The sequence below is a fragment of the Girardinichthys multiradiatus genome, chromosome X, assembly GCF_021462225.1.
Source record: "Girardinichthys multiradiatus isolate DD_20200921_A chromosome X, DD_fGirMul_XY1, whole genome shotgun sequence".
Taxonomy (NCBI): domain Eukaryota; kingdom Metazoa; phylum Chordata; class Actinopteri; order Cyprinodontiformes; family Goodeidae; genus Girardinichthys; species Girardinichthys multiradiatus.
The window spans coordinates 36,086,093-36,108,720 of record NC_061817.1 but is presented as its reverse complement, the minus strand read 5'-3'; positions in this window follow the sequence as shown (position 1 = coordinate 36,108,720).

The window sequence follows — 22,628 nt, the reverse complement described above, 5'->3', positions numbered from 1 at the left end:
TTTATTTATAAGAAGTGAAACTGGAACGTGAATGATAGTCGCCAACTGTATGAAAAGAGGGGGAAGAGAACTGGTGAATACAAGAACTAAAAATGTTGCAGAATAAACGAGAAGTAACTATGATTAACAGTTGAGTGGCTTACTAGGTGAGTGTAGTCAGGTCGCCAGGGGTAGAGGGAGTCGGGACCCAGGTGTGCAAAGCGGAGAAATCCAGATGGTTTTACTTGAGCTGTAGAGTGAGTTCTGGTGAGTTCAGGAGTTATTCCAATGTTCAGGTACTTGTGTTGGAGGGTGGACAGGGTACGCTTCTGCCTTTAGTTCAGGAGACAGAGGATAACAGGAAGCTGCCAGCTTGGTACTTGGAAACAAAATCCACCAAACATAAGTAATCTTGATCGTCCAGAAACTTCTGGAACCGAAGTTCAGCGAAGAATGATCAGAAGGCTCAGGTTTCTGCCTGCGAAGGAACATAAACAACATCAGCTTAGAGACAAAGAACGAAGCCTAGCTTAGAAGTGGCTGAGTTTGTTACCACTGAGGGCAAACACTCTGGCATCGAAGTGCTTGTAGCCTCCTGGTTAAATACTCCTCCAATGCAATCAGCAGATCAGTTGCACCTGTCACCCAGCACACCTGAGAAACTCCAGCACCATCTGGAAACTGAAAAACAAAGCACAACACACACACTGAACCCAGAACCCTGACAGTCTGCCTTGGTGTTAGCCCCTCTTTGCAGGAAGGTTTACTACTTTGCAGCACTGAGGTGCAAAAATTTAAAGTAATTTCTATATTATGCTCATGTTCATTGTCCACTACATGTAAATATGAGTCTAATAATATCTAGCAGCAGGAGGTCACAGAGTTATTTGGTTTGATCTCTTTAGTATCGGTCATAATAAAGAGTTAAGATGACAAAATGGTCAGAACAGAAGTGTAACATAAACATCAGTTTGATTTAAATTACACATGAGATTTGAGAATTTTTATGACCATTTATTTGTATCGTTAATGAAAATGTTTAGATAAAAAATAAACTCACACAACATCATTAAAGAACATGGGTATAAAATGATTTATTTTACCCAAAAAAAAAGGGTTCAAGGAACTAAATAGCAATGCATCGGTTCAAAGGGAAGGTCCAAATTGGCAAATTGACTCAGAGCTCTTCCTAACTTCAGTCTTCATAACCAACTAATCTGAATTTATATTAAATGAAAATGCCAAGAGACTTCCCCACTGCAGCCAGGTAAGATACTGACTACTTATAATCATTTCACAAAAGCTCACTTCAAAATCCTGAAATATCTCTTTCCTTTAGCTCAGTTGGTATTCACCCATCACTCATCGCCAGCAGCTCCTTTTGAAGTGGCCATGCAGAGTGGATATTATCCGTGTCATTTACCAGCTGCTCTCCTGTCATTATGGCAGAACTTGTTTCTTAAAATAGCAAATGCTTCTCTCTGAAAAGTCCTACTTAATCAACAATAAGCTAAGTTTTAGAGCAGGGGTCACCAACACGGTGCCCACGGGCACCTGGTCGCCCCCAAGGACCATTTGAGTTGCCCGCAGACCTGTTCTAAAAATAGCACAACTCACTACTGAGGTGCGTCTAAAATTTCATTTTATTCAGTTGTTATTCTTTTTTGTATTTATATATATTTTAAAATGTCTATCTTAAAAATATGTTCATTGTAAATTTTTTTAAATTTAAGCTTTGGTGAACTCTGACCTAATCTAGTTCAAAGAGCAGTATTGTGTGAGCCAATCAGTGGTCGTCAAAAGTATGCTAGTGGGTACCGCAAAGGTGATCGGTGAATGCAGTTTTCTACACCCCACAAATGGCAAAAAAAAGAAAGAAACTTATCATTTTCACAACGAATGGGAGGAGCAGTTCTTTTTTACAACTGTGAAAGTTCCTTTCACAGTTGTGTGTGTTTTATTTGCGGGGCGACTGTGGTGACATCGAAGCGGCACAATGTGAAGAGACACTTCACTACGTGTCATAAAAGCTACAATGCTAACTACCCACCGGGAAGCTCATTACGGACAGAAAAAGCCCGTGAGCTAAAGGCAGCTTTGGGTAAGCAACAGTCTTTTTTCACAAGACCAACAAAAAAGTCACAAAAAGCAACGGAAGCCTCGTTTAGAGCTACACATTTTTTGATAAACAAGAAGGCGGCATTTTCAGATGGAGAAGTTGTCAAAGAAGCGATGATTATTATTGCTAACACTGTAATCAAGGATGAGAAAAATGGAACCGATCTGATCTCCAGTCTCTCTGACGTACAACTGGGAGCAGCTACGATGGCTAGACGAGTGTCGGTTATGTCTGGTAACTTGGCTGATCAGCTGGACCAGGATCTGGCGAGGTGCAGGTGGTTTAGCATCCAGTGCGACGAGACGGTGGACAGCAGCAGTACAGTGCAGCTATTGATTTTTGTCCGGATGGTCTTCGAAGATTTCGCAACCAGAGAGGAATTCCTGACGTTACTCCCCTTAAAGACAACCATGAGGGGAGCTGATATTTTATAAAACGGTGAAGGAGTTTTTCGTACACAGAAAGGTACCAATAGAAAAGCTGGTAGCATTGACTACAGACGGGGCACCTGCTATGATCGGCCGACATACAGGTTTCATCGCTCACTGTCAAGGTGACCCAGACTTTCCTAAATTTCTGCATTATCACTGTGTCATTCAACAGCAGGCATTATGTGCAAAAGTGATCGGCTTTGAGCATGTGATGACTCCTGTTGTAAAAATCATAAATAGCATCCGGTCCAAAGCAAAACAGCACAGAATTTTTAAGGTGCTATTGGAGGAGATGTCAGCTGAATATGGTGACTTGCTACTACACATCAAAATCAGATGGCTCAGTAGGGGGCGAGTTTTACTTAGTTTTTTGTCACTTTTGGGTGAAATCAAAGGGTTCATGCAGTCCCGAGGTGAAGATGCCTCACTACTAGAGGACACAGAGTGGACACTTGATCTTGCATTTTTGACGTACATTACTGGGAAACTGAATCACTTGAATTGCGAGCTGCAAGGCAAAGACAAGACTGTTGCTGATATGATAAGTGCTTTAAATTCATTTAAGGCCAAGATGAACATTTTCACATGTCATCTACAGAGAAAAAACGTTGTGCATTTTCTTTCTGTGCAGTCAGTGCTGAAAGACAACACTTCTGCATCTGAGACATTTGAAACAGTTGCAGAAAAGTACTGTCAAGTCATAAACAGACTTGGGCAGGAGTTTGAGAATAGGTTTTGTGGCCTTGATCAGCTTGAGACATGTGTGTCATTTATTTCCAGTCCTTTCATGAATGTAAACACAACATGCTTTGCTGAGCAACTAAGTGCAATGTTCACCTTGGATGCTGGACAGGTGGAGATTGAAATCATAACATTGCAAAATGACCTCCACCTCAAAGCCCACAAGGCTGCACCAAACCTTTGGTGCCTTGTTGACACAGAGAGGTACAGTGGTGTATGCACAGCAGCTATGAAGGTTGCCAGCCTGTTTGGTTCAACCTATCTCTGTGAATCAGCATTTTCTGACATGAACTTCATTAAGCACAAACACAGAACACGCCTCACTGATGCACATCTGAGAGACTCACTCACATTTGTAGTGTCAAGTTACACACCAGATTACAGTGCACTGGTGAACAGCATGCAATGCCAGTCTTCCCACTAACAAGGACCAGATGTCAGTGGCAACATGGCAGTGCCAGGCAAATATAAATTCAAATACTGAAGAATTTTGTTCAATTTAAATATGTGTTCATGACATGTAAGTTATAATTTTCTTAAAAATGCAGCAGATTCAGTAATTGCATTCATGATATATGTGATTTTTATAACTATTTGATTGTCCATTAACGTTACATAATTTACAACTTTTTGAAACATAGTACATGGTTTGTTAAACGGATTTGTTATTTGCTTATAAAAATGGGACATTTTTTCTACGGAATATAGTGATGTAACTGATTATCTGAAAATGTATCATTTGAATATTGATATCTGTTTCCCGCCTTGTTGTCATTGCTGATGATTGTGAGAAATCATTAACGTGACGCGTCTTCATATAGATGATTGTCATGATTCATTAATAATGTATAATTAAGAGGCAAACTGAGCAAATTTGTTTTTTCAGAAGAGTTTATCAAACTGGTAGCCCTTTGTATGACTCCGTACCCATAAAGTAGCTCTCGGTTTCAAAAAGGTTGGTGACCCATGTTTTAGAGAAAATCAGAATGGAAAAAAACTGGGATTTTCCTCTTCAGCTTCTGTGTTTTACATGCCACCTCCACTCTTTTAGCTGGCAGCATGTCTTAACACTCCTATCTTTTTATCATCGTTTGTAAAGCCACAAAACCTAGTTGCAGCTTAAAAGGATTTTGATGTATAATTTACACTTCAAATTGAAACCCTGCAAGAGGAAGTTATGTTTTTGTTTTATGCATTTTGCGCTCAGTCTCATCATAATTTAGCTTTTTTGCAATCAGGGCGCCTACATTCTTCAAGGAGTTATAAAGCAAAACCTCAGAACTGCTTGGAATCATAATATGAGTTGAAAATCAAGCCTCCATGGCAGCTTGTATAATGAACTGAGAGGATGGAGTCAGTCGCTCCAGTCAAATCAAATAAACATCAGACCAGTGGAGGGATATCCTGACATTTTTGATTAGACACTGGATACATTAAAAGGATTGCTTTTCAGATAATAGTTTCCAGCCTGAATGAAAACACTGAGGTTGTTTGACTTGTGGGAAATTGCTTTAGGAAAACAGAATTATGTTTTAACAGCAGCTCCAGTCATTGTTTTTTTATCAGTTATGACAACATGTCAGATTATCTGACAACTCTTTCTTCTGTTTTCAGAAACGGAGCACTGACTTCAGTATCTAAGCAGGATACCAGCAGGCATTTCTGGATCAGAAACCCATGCTGTAGAGGTTTCTGATCCAGAAATGTTTGTGATCTCAATAAAATCGTTATGGAATCATATTAAACCTGTTTAATTTGAACATAGTGGTAAGATAATGCAAAATGTTAAAATTAATATGCATTTTTTTAATGTATGTAAATGTAGGGCAGCTTGGTGGTCAGCTTTGTAACAACATAGTGAGAAATTGGTACAAATCTTTTCTGGGTCCTTTTCGTCTCGTTAGATGACAGCTGGGACTCGCTCCAGCCTGTACTCCATTTCTGTAACAAGCAGCCTCTCCCCTTGAAGCCCGGAGGCTGCAGCGTCCAAAATCTTCAAACAATCTCAAATCACGATTGGTTAGACGACAGGATACTTTTAAACATCACCCAAGTCCAATTTAAAGGATAGAAGAGGACTGCAGCATAATTGGATCCTGGTTCTGGGTGGTTGTTAGCATGCTGGACCTTATTCTGTGCAGATTAAATCTCTAATATAATCTCTTCTTCACTTATGCACCAACATCTGACCCAAATTAAGTATGCTGCAGACATTCTTAGATTTATTTCTACATTGTTTAGTATTCAGGATAACAGTTAAAGAATGTCTTGTACTTATTATTGAATATTGCATCCAAGTAACATTTTTGGAATCTAATTATAGTTCAGCCACATCAGAGGAACTTACTCAGTTTTACTAAGAGGTGGGAATCTTCTTACCATCCTTCTTTTCCTCATATAATTTCTAAATTGCTTCTGTAGGGCCTTCTGTGTGTGTTTTTGTTTTTCTTTTCCTTTGTTTATTCATGTGAAACACTTTGAATTTACTTGCTACTTGAATCGGCTATACAAGTATACTTGCCTTGCCCTTATCAAAATGTCGACAGTAAGTGCAGGATGCCTCATAAACGAGAGGAACACATCAGCAACATAGTGACTGGATGTCCAGTGTTAGCACCAACTGAATACCCTCAAAAGTATTACAAAAAAGTCAAGTACTTGCCCAGTGATTTGCTAAAGCACCTTGGTCACCTGGTGCCAGGCTTGTGATTATACCAGTAGTAACTATACACCTTAGAAATGTTTAGAAAAAGCCACTGGTGAAGGCAGATTTCCTCCACAGAGATGTTTGTTTAAAACAAAAACTGCAGTAAGTTTCGTGTGCCTCATATGGCAAAGCAACCAGGGTTCATTCTAAGGCCACAGTGGGCCTGTGGAAAGACCTATGTAAAGTTATACCAAAACCTTTGACATTTGTCTAATGCATTAAACTTAGGTAGAGGTCTAGACTTTGTCTGGGCCATTGCAATTTCTTGATTTGTTTCCAACATTTTTGACTTTCTTTAAGCGTGGCAATGTTCATCATCATTATCATCAATTATGTGGTTCATTTAGATTCAACTTTGCAAACTAAAGTCATGCTGCCAGATATTTTTTGTAAAGATTTGAGGCTTTCTGCTTCAACCCTTCCAAGCAAGTCATTTTTCTAAAACTCATGTCAGAAATATTTGAATGTTTAACATTCTAGCTGAGGCGTGTACAGGCTGAGATCAAGCTTTTGTGTTTTTTGTAATTTATTTAAGCAATGCTCGCTCCGAAATGGCTGGGTGGTCCACTCCTGAGAAGGTTGGTGGCTGTATTATATGTTTTCCACCTGTGAAAAATCTCTCTCTGTAGAATGATGGACTTCAGATACTTTGAAGATGGCCACACATCTCTTCCCAGATTGATGGGACGTCAGAGGTGGTCCTCTAAGGTTAATGCTAATGCAGTTTGGCAACACATACCTTCATGCTTCATTTTTCCAACATAAAATAATCTGCCCAAAAAAAGGAATCCTCCCGTCTTACAGATATTCAAATGTATCCATTACATCCTTTAGATTTAGCTTGCAGGTGCTAACTTTGCCCTGTGTTGTTGTCTCGTTGCTGTACTCTCTCCATTGTTTTTGTACCTCATTGTTTCAGTTTAATGTTGCTGGGTGCTGTGGGAATTTATGCTGGTCTATAAATACAACAACCCAGCATTCCATGTGATTTCATTTCCACCCTGTATAGCACTTTAAATCAAATTACCTTCATGGAAGAAATGTTGAGAATTTCAGGAACCGTTCCCACAGGGGAAACGTCGAATCTGCTGAAGGACACATCTCTGACTCTCCGGCTGGCAGTCTGACAGCTGCATCTGCGCGAATCAGAGCGCTGCCATTGATGACACGCTGCTGTGAACTGTCACGGGACCAGATGGTTTATCAATTCAAAGCAAAAGAGGGAAAACAGACCAGCCTTCAGACAAGAAAACAAACAAGCCAAGCAACTACTGAACGATCAAAGTGTTACTACTCCTCGGACTCCTTTCCTTTCCTCAAAAATTCATGAAAGAAAGATGGGATTACTGGATTTTATTTGTACAGTAATGAGGGGGGTATACTTTCAAAGCAGTCCGTGTAGTAGGCAAATGTTTTATTCTCTTTTGCATTGATAGAAGGAATACTGTTCACTTCAGAGACACACTTTAGCTTCCTTTATGCAGGATAGTGATTCAGTATGAAACCATAGAAACTTAAAGCATATCATCCATTTCCCTTTATAGCCCCTTCAGGGAGGTTGGGGTTTCCCAACCAGCAGGGGATGCAAGAGGCAAACCAAAGGGGAAGAGCTACAGGGGTTGGACAATGACACTGAAACACCTGTCATTTTAGTGTGGGAGGTTGGACCAGCCTGGTAGCCAGTCTTCATTGATTGCACATTGCACCAGTAAGAGCAGTGTGTGAAGGTTCAATTAGCAGGGTAAGAGCACAGTTTTGCTCAAAATATTGAAATGCACACAACATTATGGGTGACATACCAGAGTTCAAAAGAGCACAAGTTGTTGGTGCACGTCTTGCTGGCGCATCTGTGACCAAGACAGCAAGTCTTTGTGATGTATCAAGAGCCACGGTATCCAGGGTAATGTCAGCATACCACCAAGAAGGACGAACCATATCCAACAGGATTAACTGTGGACGCAAGAGGAAGCTGTCTGAAAGGGATGTTCGGGTGCTAACCCGGATTGTATCCAAAAAACATAAAACCACGGCTGCACAAATCACGGCAGAATTAAATGTGCACCTCAACTCTCCTGTTTCCACCAGAACTGTCCGTCGGGAGCTCCACAGGGTCAATATACACGGCCGGGCTGCTATAGCCAAACCTTTGGTCACTCATGCCAATGCCAAACGTCGGTTTCAATGGTGCAAGGAGCGCTAATCTTGGGCTGTGGACAATGTGAAACATGTATTGTTCTCTGATGAGTCCACCTTTACTGTTTTCCCCACATCTGGGGTTACGGTGTGGAGAAGCCCCAAAGAAGCGTACCACCCAGACTGTTGCATGCCCAGAGGGAAGCATGGGGGTGGATCAGTGATGGTTTGGGCTGCCATATCATGGCATTCCCTTGGCCCAATACTTGTGCTAGATGGGCTGCCAAGGACTACCGAACCATTCTTGAGGACCATGTGCATCCAATGGTTCAAACATTGTATCCTGAAGGCGGTGCCGTGTATCAGGATGACAATGCACCAATACACACAGCAAGACTGGTGAAAGATTGGTTTGATGAACATGAAAGTGAAGTTGAACATCTCACATGGCCTGAACAGTCACCAGCTCTAAATATTTTTGAGCCACTTTGGGTTGTTTTGGAGGAGCGAGTCAGGAAACGTTTTCCTCCACCAGTATCACGTAGTGACCTGGCCACTATCCTGCAAGAAGAATGGCTTAAAATCCCTCTGACCACTGTCAATGTCATTCCCAAGATGAATTGACGCTGTATTGGCCGCAAAAGGAGGCCCTGCACCATACTATACAATAAATTATTGTGGTCTAAAACCAGGTGTTTCAGTTTCATTGTCCAACCCCTGTATTTGTTCCTTTAAACAATGATTTTTCGAGGTCCCCCGGAATCAAAAGGTTATGAACACTTTTTAAGAAATAGTCACAAAAATTAAATCATTTTCTCCATGAAAAACAGCCTTGCTGTCACAGAAACCATTGAAATGTTGTGTTTGTCATGTTCTAATGTTTTCCTATCATGTATTAAAATAAATATTTTATTGTAACAACAACCATGCTAATGTTAAAACTTGTGAATTCCACAATAGCATGCTTGGCATGTTCGACAATCTTCCCTTAAAAAACACAAAAATAATTTTGTTTGCATAAAAGCTGGGGCCATATAAAATTTATATTATAGGAGAAGTCAGTTTAATCCAGGATTTTAGCATGTCCTGCCTAAAGATGATCAGTTTCTTTTTCAGTTCAATTCAGTTTATTTATAAAGCACCAATTCACATCTCAAGGCCTTTTAAAAAATCAGTGTAATCAAATCAAATAGATTTCAAGTCAGGTACATACATTACAATTGATCCTTTTTTTCTTTTTATCTTTTTTTATAAACTGTGTCCTGTCCGGCAGAGTAGCGTTCAGAATTCTTGTCTGAGTGGCAAAAACAATCCCAACAGATTTACGTTCACAAATGGAGCATTACAGCTAACGCTTTAAAGCTCTGCTTGATATTTGTAAAATAAACTTTATGAGAAACTGCTTTGGGATTATTTCAATTGTTACGGACAAGGAGCCAGAACCGAAAAGGAAAAAAATAAGAAGCACAAAGGAGAGAGGGGTCGGGCAAAGAGAGAAGGAGAAAAGAATGGAGGAAAGAAAGAAGGATGAAGACATAACACCCTGCTTGAACCTAGGTTGGGCTAGCCTGGGCTAGTGCCCAAACCTGAAAGATCCCGGCCTGGACGCCGCCCCGGACCCTGACCCCCCGCCCAGACCCCAGTTCCCAACAACCCCCATACTCATCCGGAGAGGGGGCCATGTACAAAAGAGGGGCCTACATGGTCCAAACTAGCCTGCCAATCAGAGTCGCCACAGGATGAAATAGTTCCAACCCCCCAATGAATTCAGATCCTAACCCCATAAGCCCCCCATCCCCAATAAACCCCAGCATGAATTTCCCCACAGGGCCACCCCCAACCAGGACACAGATATCGAACACATGCTCCCAAACCCGAACGCCATTAATCCCCTCCCCACAGCACATGGGCACACCCCACAGGTGAGCTTCATGCCCAAAAAGCCGACAGGAGCCACTCCCACACAGTGCGCCATGACAATAAGGCAAGGGCCCTGCGCAACGCTACCCCAGCCCACGCTCACAGGCGCAACAGGGCAGACACCATCAAGCACCGCCCCAACAATGGAACCCCAGACCATGCACCAAGAAGGGACAAACTCACCCGGCAAGAGGTCCCTGGCCAGTGGCAAGCACTTGGGGCCGGCGTCCCCCACCACACCCCTGCAACCAAACAAACACACCACATCACTGCCACTGCAACGATACCCCGTGGAGAAACATTATCCAGCTCAGCTTTATCAATTGATCCTAATTAACAAACAGTGCAGTCAAATTCAGTTTGTTACTCAAATTGGTAAAAAGTTTTCTAAAGAAAGGAAACCCAGCAGATTTCATTGAGTCAGCTTTCACTCCTCCTGGATGAGCATGTCAAGTCAAGTCAAGTTTATTTATAAGCGCTTTTCAGCAACAAGGCACTTAAGGCGCTGTACATAAGGAAAAACATTATAATGATACAGAAAATCAAACAGCAAAGGTAATTAAGAAAAATAAAGAGAATAGAATGATGGATAAGAAAATGAAAGGAAAATTGGACTGAAAACTTAACTAATAATGTTTAGATAACACATTCAAAGGCCACTCTAAACACATAAGTTTTTAATTTTGATTTAAAGCTACTTAGGGTTTCCGCATTTTTGCTGTTTTCCGGGAGTTTATTCCAGATTAGTGGAGCACAAGAACTAAAAGCTGCTTCTCCATGTTTGGTTCTGGTTCTGGGTATGCAGAGTAGATTTGAGCCAGAAGACCTGAGAGGTCTGGGTGGTTGATACACTGACAACAAGTCTGTAATGTATTTTGGTGCTAAGCCATTCAGTGATTTATAGACTAGCAGAAGTATTTTAAAGTCTATTCTCTGAGTTACAGGGAGCCAGTGTAGGGACTTTAGAACCGGGCTGATGTGCTCCACTTTCTTAGTTCTAGTGAGGACGCGGGCAGCAGCGTTCTGGATCAACTGCAGCTGTCTGATCGACTTTTTAGGCAGACCTGTGAAGACACCGTTGCAGTAATCAATTCTACTAAAGATGAACGCATGAATTAGTTTTTCAAGGTCCTGCTGAGAGATTAGTCCTTTAATCCTGGAGATGTTCTTTAGGTGATAGAAGGCCAACCATGTTACTGTCTTTATGTGCCTCTGAAGGTTCAGGTCTGAGTCCATCACTACACCTAGGTTTCGAGCCTGACTGGTGGTTTCTAGCTGTATTAACTGAAGCTGTGTGCTAACTTTTAAACGCTCTTCCTTTGATCCAAATATTATTACTTCAGTTTTGTTTTGATTCAGCTCAAGAAAATGTTGGCACATCCATGCATTATTTCTTCTAAGCATTGAATGGGTTCATAGTCACCTGGTGACATGTTAACGTACAGCTGTGTGTCGTCTGCATAGTTATGATAACTTACGTTGTTGTTTATTAAAATCTGAGTTAGGGGGAGCATGTAGATATTGAATAGGAGGGGCCCTAAGATGGACCCTTGGGGAACGCCACATGTGATTTTTGTGCTCTCTTATGTAAAGTTACCTACTGACACAAAAAAGTCCCTGTCCTTCAAGTAGGATTTAAACCAGTTGAGTGATGTACCAGAAAGGCCGACCCAGTTTTCCAGGCGCTCTAATAAAATGATCAACAGTGTCGAATGCTGCACTAAGGTCCAATAATACCAGCACTGTGATTCTTCCACAGTCTGCATTTATACGGATGTCATTGAACACCTTGACAAGAGCAGTCTCTGTACTGTGGTGAGCAGGAAGCCTGACTGGAAGACATCGAAGCGGTTGGTCGTTGTTAGGAAGTTGTTTAACTGTTGAAACACAGCTTTTTCAATAATCTTACTGATGAAGGGAGGTTTGATATAGGCCTGTAGTTCTGTAGTAGCAGCTTGTCCAAGTTGCTCTTTTTCAATAGAGGTTTGATAATTGCTGTTTTTAGGGCCTGGGGGAAAACATCTGACAAAAGGGACGTGTTTATTATTTGTTTTAAATCAGATGTTATTACAGGCAAAGCTTTCTTAAGGAAAGCTGTGGGTAAAACATCGAGACAGCAGGAAGAAGAGCTTAGTTGCTGTACGATTTCTTCTAAGTTTTTGAAGTTTATTTGGTGAAATTGGGAAATTTAGTCAAAATCAGTTTTAGTTGGAGACAACATTGGTACTGGAGTTGATGTGGATGTGCTGACTGTCCTTCTGATCTTTTGGGTTTTTTCAGTAAAGAATTTAGCAAATTTATTGCAGGCCCTGGTAGAGTGGAGCTCAGATGCTACAGTTACAGGAGGGTTTGTTAACCTGTCAACCGTGGCAAATAATGCACGGGTATTGTTAATGTTTTTGCTGATGATCTCAGAAAAGAAGGATTCCCTTGCATTTTTCAGTTGTAGGTTATATCTGTATAGTCTCTCTTTATAGATAATATAGTGAACCTGGAGTCCAGTCTTTCTCCACCTGCGTTCAGCTTTTCGACACTCCTTTTTTCACTTCTGACTGGTGGAACACTTCTCCATGGAGACATTTTCTTCCCAGAAACGACTTTCACTTTAATTGGAGCAATTGAATCAATGATGTCCGAGATTTTAGAATGAAAGTTATCCATCAGCTCATCTACAGTTTTAGAGGGCAAAGTGGAGGTAGAAGAGTAAATCTGGTTAAAGGTTTCAGCAGCACCGTCCTTAAAGATGAGTTTTCTTATCATGTCTCTTTGGCAAACTGAGTCATTGCAGATGATGCTTTCAAAAATAATAGAAAAGTGGTCAGATAGGGCAACATCAGTTACAGACACCCTGGAAATGTTTAGACCCTTAGTGATGATCAAGTCCAAAATATGTCCCAGTTTGTGCGTTTGTTGAACATGTGAATGTTGACGTCTCCCACAATAATTAAGCAGTCATAATATACACATATCACAGATAAAGGCTCATTAAAATCACTGAAAAAGTTTGTTTTGGACTTAGGAGACCTGTAAATATTCAAGAACATGGTTCGGACCAGGCTCTTTACCTGGAGAGCCAAATATTCAAAAGAGTCAAATAGCGACAGTGGACAGTTGCTTTCAGATGCTCTGCTCCAAAGACATTTAGTCGGTCTGTCTGTACAGCAAAGGAACACCATACCTACAACAAAGCAAGCATAGTAGTGGCAGCATCATGACCAGGGCTTATATAGGTTACTATATATACAATGCTTCATAAATAAATGAAAATTGACACAATATTGGATAAAGTTGCTAACTTTTTGGAGTTCATTTGCATATTTGGCTTTGAATTGTGACAAATGTTTAGTTAGACATCTTTGTGTATTTTGTTTAGAATTTAGAAAGGATTAAGCTGAGTTAGTTCTTGTTGTGCTTTTTTTTGATTAGATATTAATATTTGTCAATTTAATTGAATAAAAGGAATTAAAAACCTAAACTAAAAATCAATGGTCATATATCTTAATTTAGGCTAGATACCACTTTATTCAGAAAACTGTATGTTGTTGTTAACATCCAAGCAGAACCAAACTATTTACACCCATGTAATGCATTTACAATCCTAATATGATATCTCTCTCATAATGATGCAGAGTTTCATGGCAAATTGAGTTTTCCACAACCTGCCACAGCTAATTGATGAAGACAGGACTGGACAGTCTCCTTTCAGAAGTGATCACCAGTTCACACCATGAATATAGAGGGCCTTTTCAATAGCTCAGAGTTTATCCGCCAGGTACTAACAAGCATAGCTAAAGTACTCCTTAAAGGTCAGCCATCCTCTGAGAGGTGTGGACTTTCTGAATTATTAATCTTCGCTGTATCCCTTGGAAATTGAGAGCAGGAAATCAATTACACATGCATTGCACCGCTGTCCATATTTACCGCTTCAGTGTCTTAGGCAACATTTACTTTTTAATTAGAAGATACTCAACAAGTATAATGGATTTCACATGTCGGAAGACTGAAGCGCAGTGAACTGGAGTTTAGTTTTGCAAGATTAATTATTTCCATCTGCTGATAATTATTTTAATAAAGTGCAGTCACATATCATCATCATGTAGAAAGTAAAAGTAACAAGGTCAAAGCCAAGACAGGACAGGACAATAAAAGTCTTCCTACCTGAGCTGTAGAAACTAGTTTTAACATCCTGAAGTGTTAATTAGGGCAATCAGATTTAAACATTTTTCTCTTTATGTGTTTTGTGCTGTCTCAGACAGAGAGCGGCTGGCTAGTTTACAGAATGGCTTACATGCTACGGATATTTTTGGTCAAACCAGCAAACTTCAAACTAATCGGTGTCCTTTGGTGCAGCACCTGCTGTGATATCAGACTTTTAATAATAAACTCACACTGAAATGTTTTGAAAAAATCAACTTTTAATTTGTGTATATTAATTAAGTGTAGTAAAATCCCACACTGTGACATAATTTAGGTTTAGAGAACATCCCTGGTAACATTCTTGCAGACACACCTAACAAATCTAAAAATACGTGTGTAACTAAAACTTTTTGTAAGTGCCTAATTTTTTAAGTTGATCCAAATTTTCTTAATTCGACTTTAATTAGTTATTGTCACAATTATTTTAGATCAAATCTGAATTGGTAGCAATAACGACAAAGCAGTTTGGTTAAAAAAAAGTTTTCTTAAACACGAATAGGAAGAGAAGATCGGCCGGACTCAAGGCGGGAGGGTGGACAGGGAGGCAAGCAGTGGAATGATGAGGGTATGAACCCGTTAGGTAGTGGCCAAGAGGGCTGTAGAAAACGCTGAGGAGGAAATCCAGGTAATTGTTCACAAAGCAGACACAACCTTCAAGAAAGGGATTTTTCTGGAGGCTCTGAGAAGAAGGAGAGAAGATAATCAAACTTGGAAAATGTGCAAAGATTTGAGGCTGATTACCACTCATGAGAGTGAACAATCTGCTGTCTGGCCCTCTTTTCAGATCCTTTTGAGGAGCCTGACGAGGTGTAGCTGTGGAGGCTACAGCTGCGGGTCATCCCCTGGAAGTTGATTTGGTTAACACCATCTCTATTATGAAGCATGGTGGTGGCAGCATCATGCTGTGTGGATGATTTTTAGCAACGGAGAGAGTAGTCTGCATAGAGGTGAAGATGATAGCTGTCAAATACAGGAGCCACCTGTGAATGTCCTTGAGTTCATTTTAAAATCTGTGGAAGAACCTCAAAATGACTGTCTAGCCAATGTTGACATTCATCCTGACTGAGCTTTTCTGCATAGAAGAATGCTAAAAAAAAAAAAAAAACACCCCAAAACAGGTGTGTCAAGCTTGTGGAGACATACACCAGAAGACTTAAGGCCATGAGAAATTATCTCTATAAAGAAGATATGTTTTTGAGCAAAGTTTGGAGAGGTGCAAGGAGGAATCTGTCCCATTGCCACAGAGGAGGCATGTAGAACCAATGATAGCAAAAAGCAGGTGGGTGGTGGATGGTGTGTTAATTGGCCAAACTATATTTTTCCTTAAATGTGACTACATTTGTCTATGGCTTTTTATTTCTTTGATGGACAAACTACTTGTGCAGGTTACCCCATCTCTTGTTGCCTGCTGGGAAAGGGTCCAAGTTCATGCAAGTTCATGCAATAAACTATCATTGTTGTTAACAGCGACAATCTTGTGCAGGCAACAACCACAAACACAGACAGAGGAGACATTTGAAAAGTCTATTGTAAATGCACAGATGTAATTTTCTCTTCTCAGATTGGGAGGATTCTACAAGACCACTAGGAGGAGAGGTGAACAGTTAGAGTGCAGTTACAGAAGTTACAAAAAATGTTTGAGAGACAGGGTTCTACTGGTTGTTGTTGTATGTCCACAGAGTCAGAGGTTGACACATATTTGGAATATGGGCCCATGGATGATGGTTTCTTAGTTCCTGATCTTAGGTCCAAACAGTCCAGGGTGATAGTGTTGGAGAGTAAACAGGAAGTGGGTTAATTAGTCTCTTTAAATTGCTCTTAGATATGAGTGTGTGTGCATGGTTGTTTGTCCTGTGTGTCTGCGTTCCCCTGTGATGGACTGGTGACCTGTCCAGAGTGTGCCAAGCATCTTGCCCAACAACACTGGATATAGGCACCAGGTCCCCTGCAACCCTGCAAGGATAAGCAGATATAGACAATGGCTGGTTTGAGGCGTGCTTTTTATTTGTAAGGGTTCGATAGGCCTACCAGGTTGACTTTCCCGACACTGCAGACAGAATTCAGAACATTCCTAGTTAGAAACAAGGATCGGTATAAGCTGTAGTTGCACAAATAGAGCTAGGCCTTTCTCTTGATTATAATCTTTCCACAAGTCATTGTGAAGATATCTATTTTATGCCTAGGCAATTTCTTTTCTGATTTTATTTCTTGAAATTGATCAAAGATGAGTCAAGGTAAAGAGAAAATCATTAAAGTGACAGAACTGCTCAATTGCTTGTCAAACTCTCTAGGATGAAATTTAGTTTTTTAAGAAAAAGACAAAGTCCTCAGTTTACATAAAGCAGAATTATTGTGGCTGATTGTAAAATCAAAATTCTTTAAAACAATTAGTTTGGAAAATGAATATATTTATTGCACTAATGTTAAATCTTTTCTCAAAATAAGGAAATAATGGTATTTGTTTAATAGCAGGATATTATTCAAAAAACAAGTTATGGCCCTTCTATGATCTCTGGAGAAATTCTGGAAAAAATAATGAATAAAACAATTGCCAGAGAAATAAATAAGAAAACTAATTACTGTCTTCCCTTATAATAAATTAACTGAAATGTCCTATTCATATGTTTTTATTTTAGCAAAATAAATTAAATAAATTCCAGTCACTCACTGTAACTTATCACTCTAACTTTAATTTTGAGGTGGCTGAAAACATCTGATTACTTGAGCTAAAAAGACTACGAGCAGCATGTGGGTTCAGCCTACAAAAGATTTGGAAGTGTGCATCAGACTGGAGACAGTACCAAACTCTTAAAATAAAATTATACATCTGTTTTTGTGATCGTTTGGAGCCAATATTTAGATAGAACAATACATTTTATCAATTACACTGTGTATTTTATGTTGTAGTGTGATCAGACAGGTTGATAGGATTTTCTTATTGGTTAAAGTGCAGGTTTGCATCACCTAGAACTGCTGAAAAATATTGTTTTCTTAACCTTTGATTTAACATGACAATGCAGAAGCAGGACAGTTAGTTTGGGATTTTTATTTGTAAATGTGTTTATCTGTAGAAAAGCAGAGATTAAGAGGGACATGGGGCTCCCTAATAGCACATCCACTAAAGCAATTAGGTCATTCATTATTTTTATTTTAATAAGAAGTTCCAAACCTGCATCAATAATAAAGGAGGTTCTTCTTCCCCCATTGCATCTCTGTAACTTGTCTCATAGAGATGTACTTTTCCTACCTTAAAGATTCCTTGAAGGCTCCATGCCTTCCTCCTATTAATAGATTTGGTTGTTTTTTATTGTTCATATTGCACATTAACAGGGAGTCTGCTCTGTTTGCAGTTAATATTCTATTTTTTCTAATTGAATTCTATGACTGTGTACAGCAGAAGTGACCCATTTTCCTCACAGCGATCATTAAAATTCATTAAACTTTAATCTGATCTGCCTCTAATTTAAGAAATATTTGATAAATCACCTAGCAGTCTTGCCCTATAGGGTGGGCGCCACCACAGCCTCTCACGATGTATAAAAATCAGCTTTTTCAAAACGTCTGGCTCCTCCATAGCAACCAGGCAGCCCGCCAGAGCCAATCGCATGGCATCAGTTTTCATCTTGCCCTTGTGGGTGGTATTTTAAAAAGCCTGTTGTCCCAATAAAGCAGAGGAATAATGATCAGAGAATACATCATTTTGGCCTTTGGCAAACGAAGCACTGACGTGCAGAAGAGTGTGAGCATTCTGGCTACCTTGAGAAGTCCTTGAGAAGTGTGTTGATGTCAGTATCTGCCCACATACCATCACTTCCCTTCAGTCTTTTTTCCTGTTGGACAACTACACTTAGAGTCACACATATTATCGCTGCTGTTGGGAACATTTTATTTGCTTTACTTACTACTGAAAGCAAATTGAGTTGTTTTCTGCCTACAACAGCTTAAGCTTGCAAGAGTTCTTGGAAAACATCCGTTTTAATGACTATAACAGGAAAATTTATTTCTTTAAATGATTCTGGACAGACTGTTAATAACCCCTTAGATACATCTATATTTATGTGGTTTCACTTTTAATTTCTAGCTTATGTTTTTCTTCTTTTTTTCAAGGCCTATTCTTGGTGATTTATCAAGGATTATGCATTTTTGAGTAACCTCAAATAAATAAAATAGACCTGTTAAAGTGCCTTTGCACAAAAATGTGCCGACTGAAATGAATTCAAATCACTATTTTTAGTCCTACTCAAATGAAAAGGGTACCATATCGGCTTTCTATGTGGCCTGAGGATTTAAGTGCTCCGAGGGATTCCCTTCATGATCCTGTCACATTTACCCCACTGTATACGATGAATGGCAAATGGCCTGCACTTGCATAGCGTTTATCATGTCCGAGGACCGCAAAGCGCTTTATACTACAGTCAGTCATCCATCCATTCACACACTGATAGTGATAGGCCCGAGAGCAGCTAGCCTACCCTGGGGCAGACTGACAGAATCAAGACTGCCATACAATCAGCGTCACAGAGCCCTCTGAACACCATCAGCAGGCAAGACACCACCGTTGCCCATCGCCTGTCGTGGACAATTGCTCCAAATCATCCTCCACAGAAGCTTAGAGGTGGTTAGCTTGTGAGTAGGTGTGTTTGAGTAAATGGATGCATAAGTGTGTGTGCATGTGTCTACAGCATCCACATTGCATTACCCTATGGCAGAATGTATAAAAGTAATGGTAGCTTTCAAGTAGCACCTTTTCCATATCATCTATTTATATAGCAAATTTTGTGCAAGCATTCAAAGGAGCACAACATTTTTGATGTAAACTATGTGAAACGCACATCTACATTGGTGCCCCTGCACAGCTTAGAAATGAAGAAAATACAAGACGTTTCCCAGCTTTTAAAGTTACTGTACCAAAACAGACCCTGACTGTGTTTACGCAGTTGTGGCTGCAGCATGATGGACATTAGCACGCTCTCCGCCTACATTGTATGTATGACCATTCATACAGTGTGGCGTCAGGGGAAGCCTCAAAGACTGGGCTGGTATCTGGTGGAGCTGGGAAGCAAACTGCTCACCGCACAGAAGGTCTACAGACAGCATGGGCCACACAGACATCATTATGTTAAAGGTGTATCAAAGGATTAATTAAACAGAAAACAGGATATATACAAACCTTTTTAACATGAATATGACCTAAAAGGCAACACAACAAATCTAATCAGAAATGCAGTAGTTGATTGTTATATGTGAGTACGTAAATGACTATATGCAGTGTTACCTACAGTTATATTGGTGCCTGAATGTATTTCAGGCTCAATCTGCCCACAAACACATTCAAAAGATCCTGCAGAGCATCTTTAAATGTCTCGTCAAGCCAAAGGTGAACTTTTAGATACACCTTGTAGAAATATTCATACCCCTTGAATTCAAAACAATCACAAATGTCCATATATGTTGTTTGGACTTTATGTGACAAAGTCCTGTGTAATTCTGAAGTGCAAGAAAAACACATGATTTTCAGAACTTTTTACAAGTAAACATCAGAGAAGTGTGGCATGCATTTGTATTCAGCCCTTTGTACCCTGATACCCCTAAACAAAATCTATTGCTACCGATTGCAGTCATACGTCAGCTTATTAGTAGAAAGAGCCACCTGTATGTAATAAACGTTAGTATCAATGCAGCTGTTCACTGAAGGCCTCAGAGGATTCTTAGAGAACATTAAAGAACAACCAGCAACATGAAGACCAAGGAACAAAGCAGACAGGTCAGGGAGGAAGTTTAAAGCAGGTTTTGGTTCTAAAACAATATCCCAAGCTTTGAACATTTCACAGGGCTCTGTTCAGTCCATCATCTGAACATGGAAAGAGGGTGGATCAACTGCAGACCTAACAAGAGATGGACGTCCACCTAAACTGACAGGCTGGACAAGGAGAGCATTAATCAGAGAAGCAGCCCAGAGGCTGTTGTGGGATTTCTTTAAATCAGGGCAGGATGTGTGCTGTTGCTTTTTATTAGATCTTTTACCCTACTTCATCTTGCCATTCAGGCTCTATTTAACTGATTTTTTATTCAACTGGACTGGCAGTGTTGCTAGTGAAATTAGAATCAGGTTTCAATCATCACATTTACAGTGACGCCCAAAGTTAGTCATACCCCTGGCAGATATAGGTTTAAAATAATCTTTTAGTCCCTGTGGTTTTCTTTTTTTCTTCCACAGGTGTAGAAGCAGTCTTCTCAGGTGTTATCTTGTATTCTCCTTCTGTCTCCTCTATTCTTATCTACTTCTCTCCCTTATAACTTTATGCCCCACCTCTCTCCCTTTCTTTTTTATTGTTTTCTCTTTTGCTTCTGTCTCCATTGCATAAAAAAAACACAAACACTTTCTAATATTAATAAAAATGTGTATGTATATTTATAGCTATATATCTCTATATAGACATATATCAAGCGGAGCATCATAGCAAAAGCCGTAACGCTCCACTTGTGAAAGTAAATTCAATTTTCAATTCAATTCAATTCAATTCAATCTCTTTGCTACACTGCCAGACAGGACACAGAAAAAAGAGAAAAAAAAAATAATAATCGTTAGTTTTTCTTTTGACTGACAGCACTTCAGTCTAATGGAGAATCAGTTGAGGAACCCAATATTATATTGAGGGCAAAGAGTTCTTCCTTCCTCATAGACTTGGGTCTTATGACCAAAGATAAATCATTGTTTATAATGAGTGATAATGAGGTGAAACTGAGCCGTGTTAATATTTGATTTGTAATATATCTTATTTATAGCTGATGGTGTTTGTGACACCCTATGGTGAGAAGTAGTCTATTTGCATAGAGTGAGAGATTTTTACCCCTGGTTAATACTTAAAGTTCTCCGCTTGTAACTAAAACTGCATTATGCATGTAAATGTCTGGTGCGAACAGACCTTAATTGTCTTAAAACCACTGAGAGCAGAGCAACTTTCTCTGCCAGCAGATTTTTTTGCAGAGCTACAGTGTGAAATGCACTCCCCTTGGTCTCTTTCCTGTTCCTGCCTGTGCTGACAGGTTGCCAGATGAAGTTAACCTAAGAATTTGGGTGATAAATCAAGGCACCTTGGTTGTCCAGTTGATAACTCACACTCAGCAATTATCTGCTGAATCAGATTGGTCACAAGTCAAGACTAAGGAGCCATAAATCTGCAGCAGCTTCTGATCTCTTAGATACATCCTGGGGAAATGAGTGCACAGAGAAAGATGCTGACTTCTCTCTGTTTTTTAAGGCAGATGGGAGAAAGGAAAGTTTAAGGAGAATGTAGAATTTATAATAAAGGAAAAGTTTATTTAAACAATGTTTCCTCCAGAAAATATCTTCTTATGCTTTCGTGTGACATTTTAATTTAAACCTATAACATGGTGTTGCAAATTGGCCTCTTAAAGAAGCACTATAAGATGTAAACCCAAACCTGCTGCTAGAGTAAACTAGAAAAACACAACAGAAAACGAGCATTTTTATATGATTTTCACCTACATTCTTTCACTACTCTCATGCTTTAATTCATCTGAACTTTTTCCTGCACCTCATTTCAGAGAGCTCCTGTGCCGAAATCTTGGAGTTGTTTTGGTGACAAAGCACTCCTGGGCCCACCTCCTCAATTTCCCCAACTGCATGCTTCAGTGGTGCAGTTAGAGGTGATAAATGGTTTATTTTCTTTTGCGTTCACACAGTTGCTCAAGTTTGCCCGAGCTTTTCCCACTCATAACACAGTGTGATTTATGTGGGAACTTTCAATGCTCATTCAACTTTGGGTTTTCCTTTAGGCTCAGCTGCATTGACCAGAGTGGATGTTGTGTAGTAAATCTGCAAAATCAGCAGCACATAAGATTACCACAAACATAAATGATTTACCATTTGTTTAGAGGTCATTTTTAAAGGGTTTTCTAGTTTGATTCACATTGTTAAAGCCTCAGTAATTTTAGCAAGCTACGATATTTATCAAAAACCCACTGCTGCATCAATGAAGCTTTTAAAAAAGCAAAACCAACAAGATTATTTTGAAAGATGTTTGATCCAACACTGTCCCAAAACAAGGATTTATTACTGAAGTTATGAATGAAAAGCATTCTGAATGTAAAATGTATTTTCCCCAAATGAAAATAAGCAAATCCAAATAAAGTTTCACAAAATAAATATATTTTCCTGGGCTGCATGGTGGTGCAGTTGGTAGCACTGTTGCCTTACAGCAAGAAGGTCCTGGGTTCACCTTCAGGCCAGGGGTCTTTCTGCATGAAATTTGGTCTCTTTAAATTGCCCTTAGGAGCTCACATCTATCTATCTATCTATCTATCTATCCACAAAACCTACATGTTTAGCTCTCAATATTAGTTTTGATTTAATATTAGTGATTATTAATTATCAAAA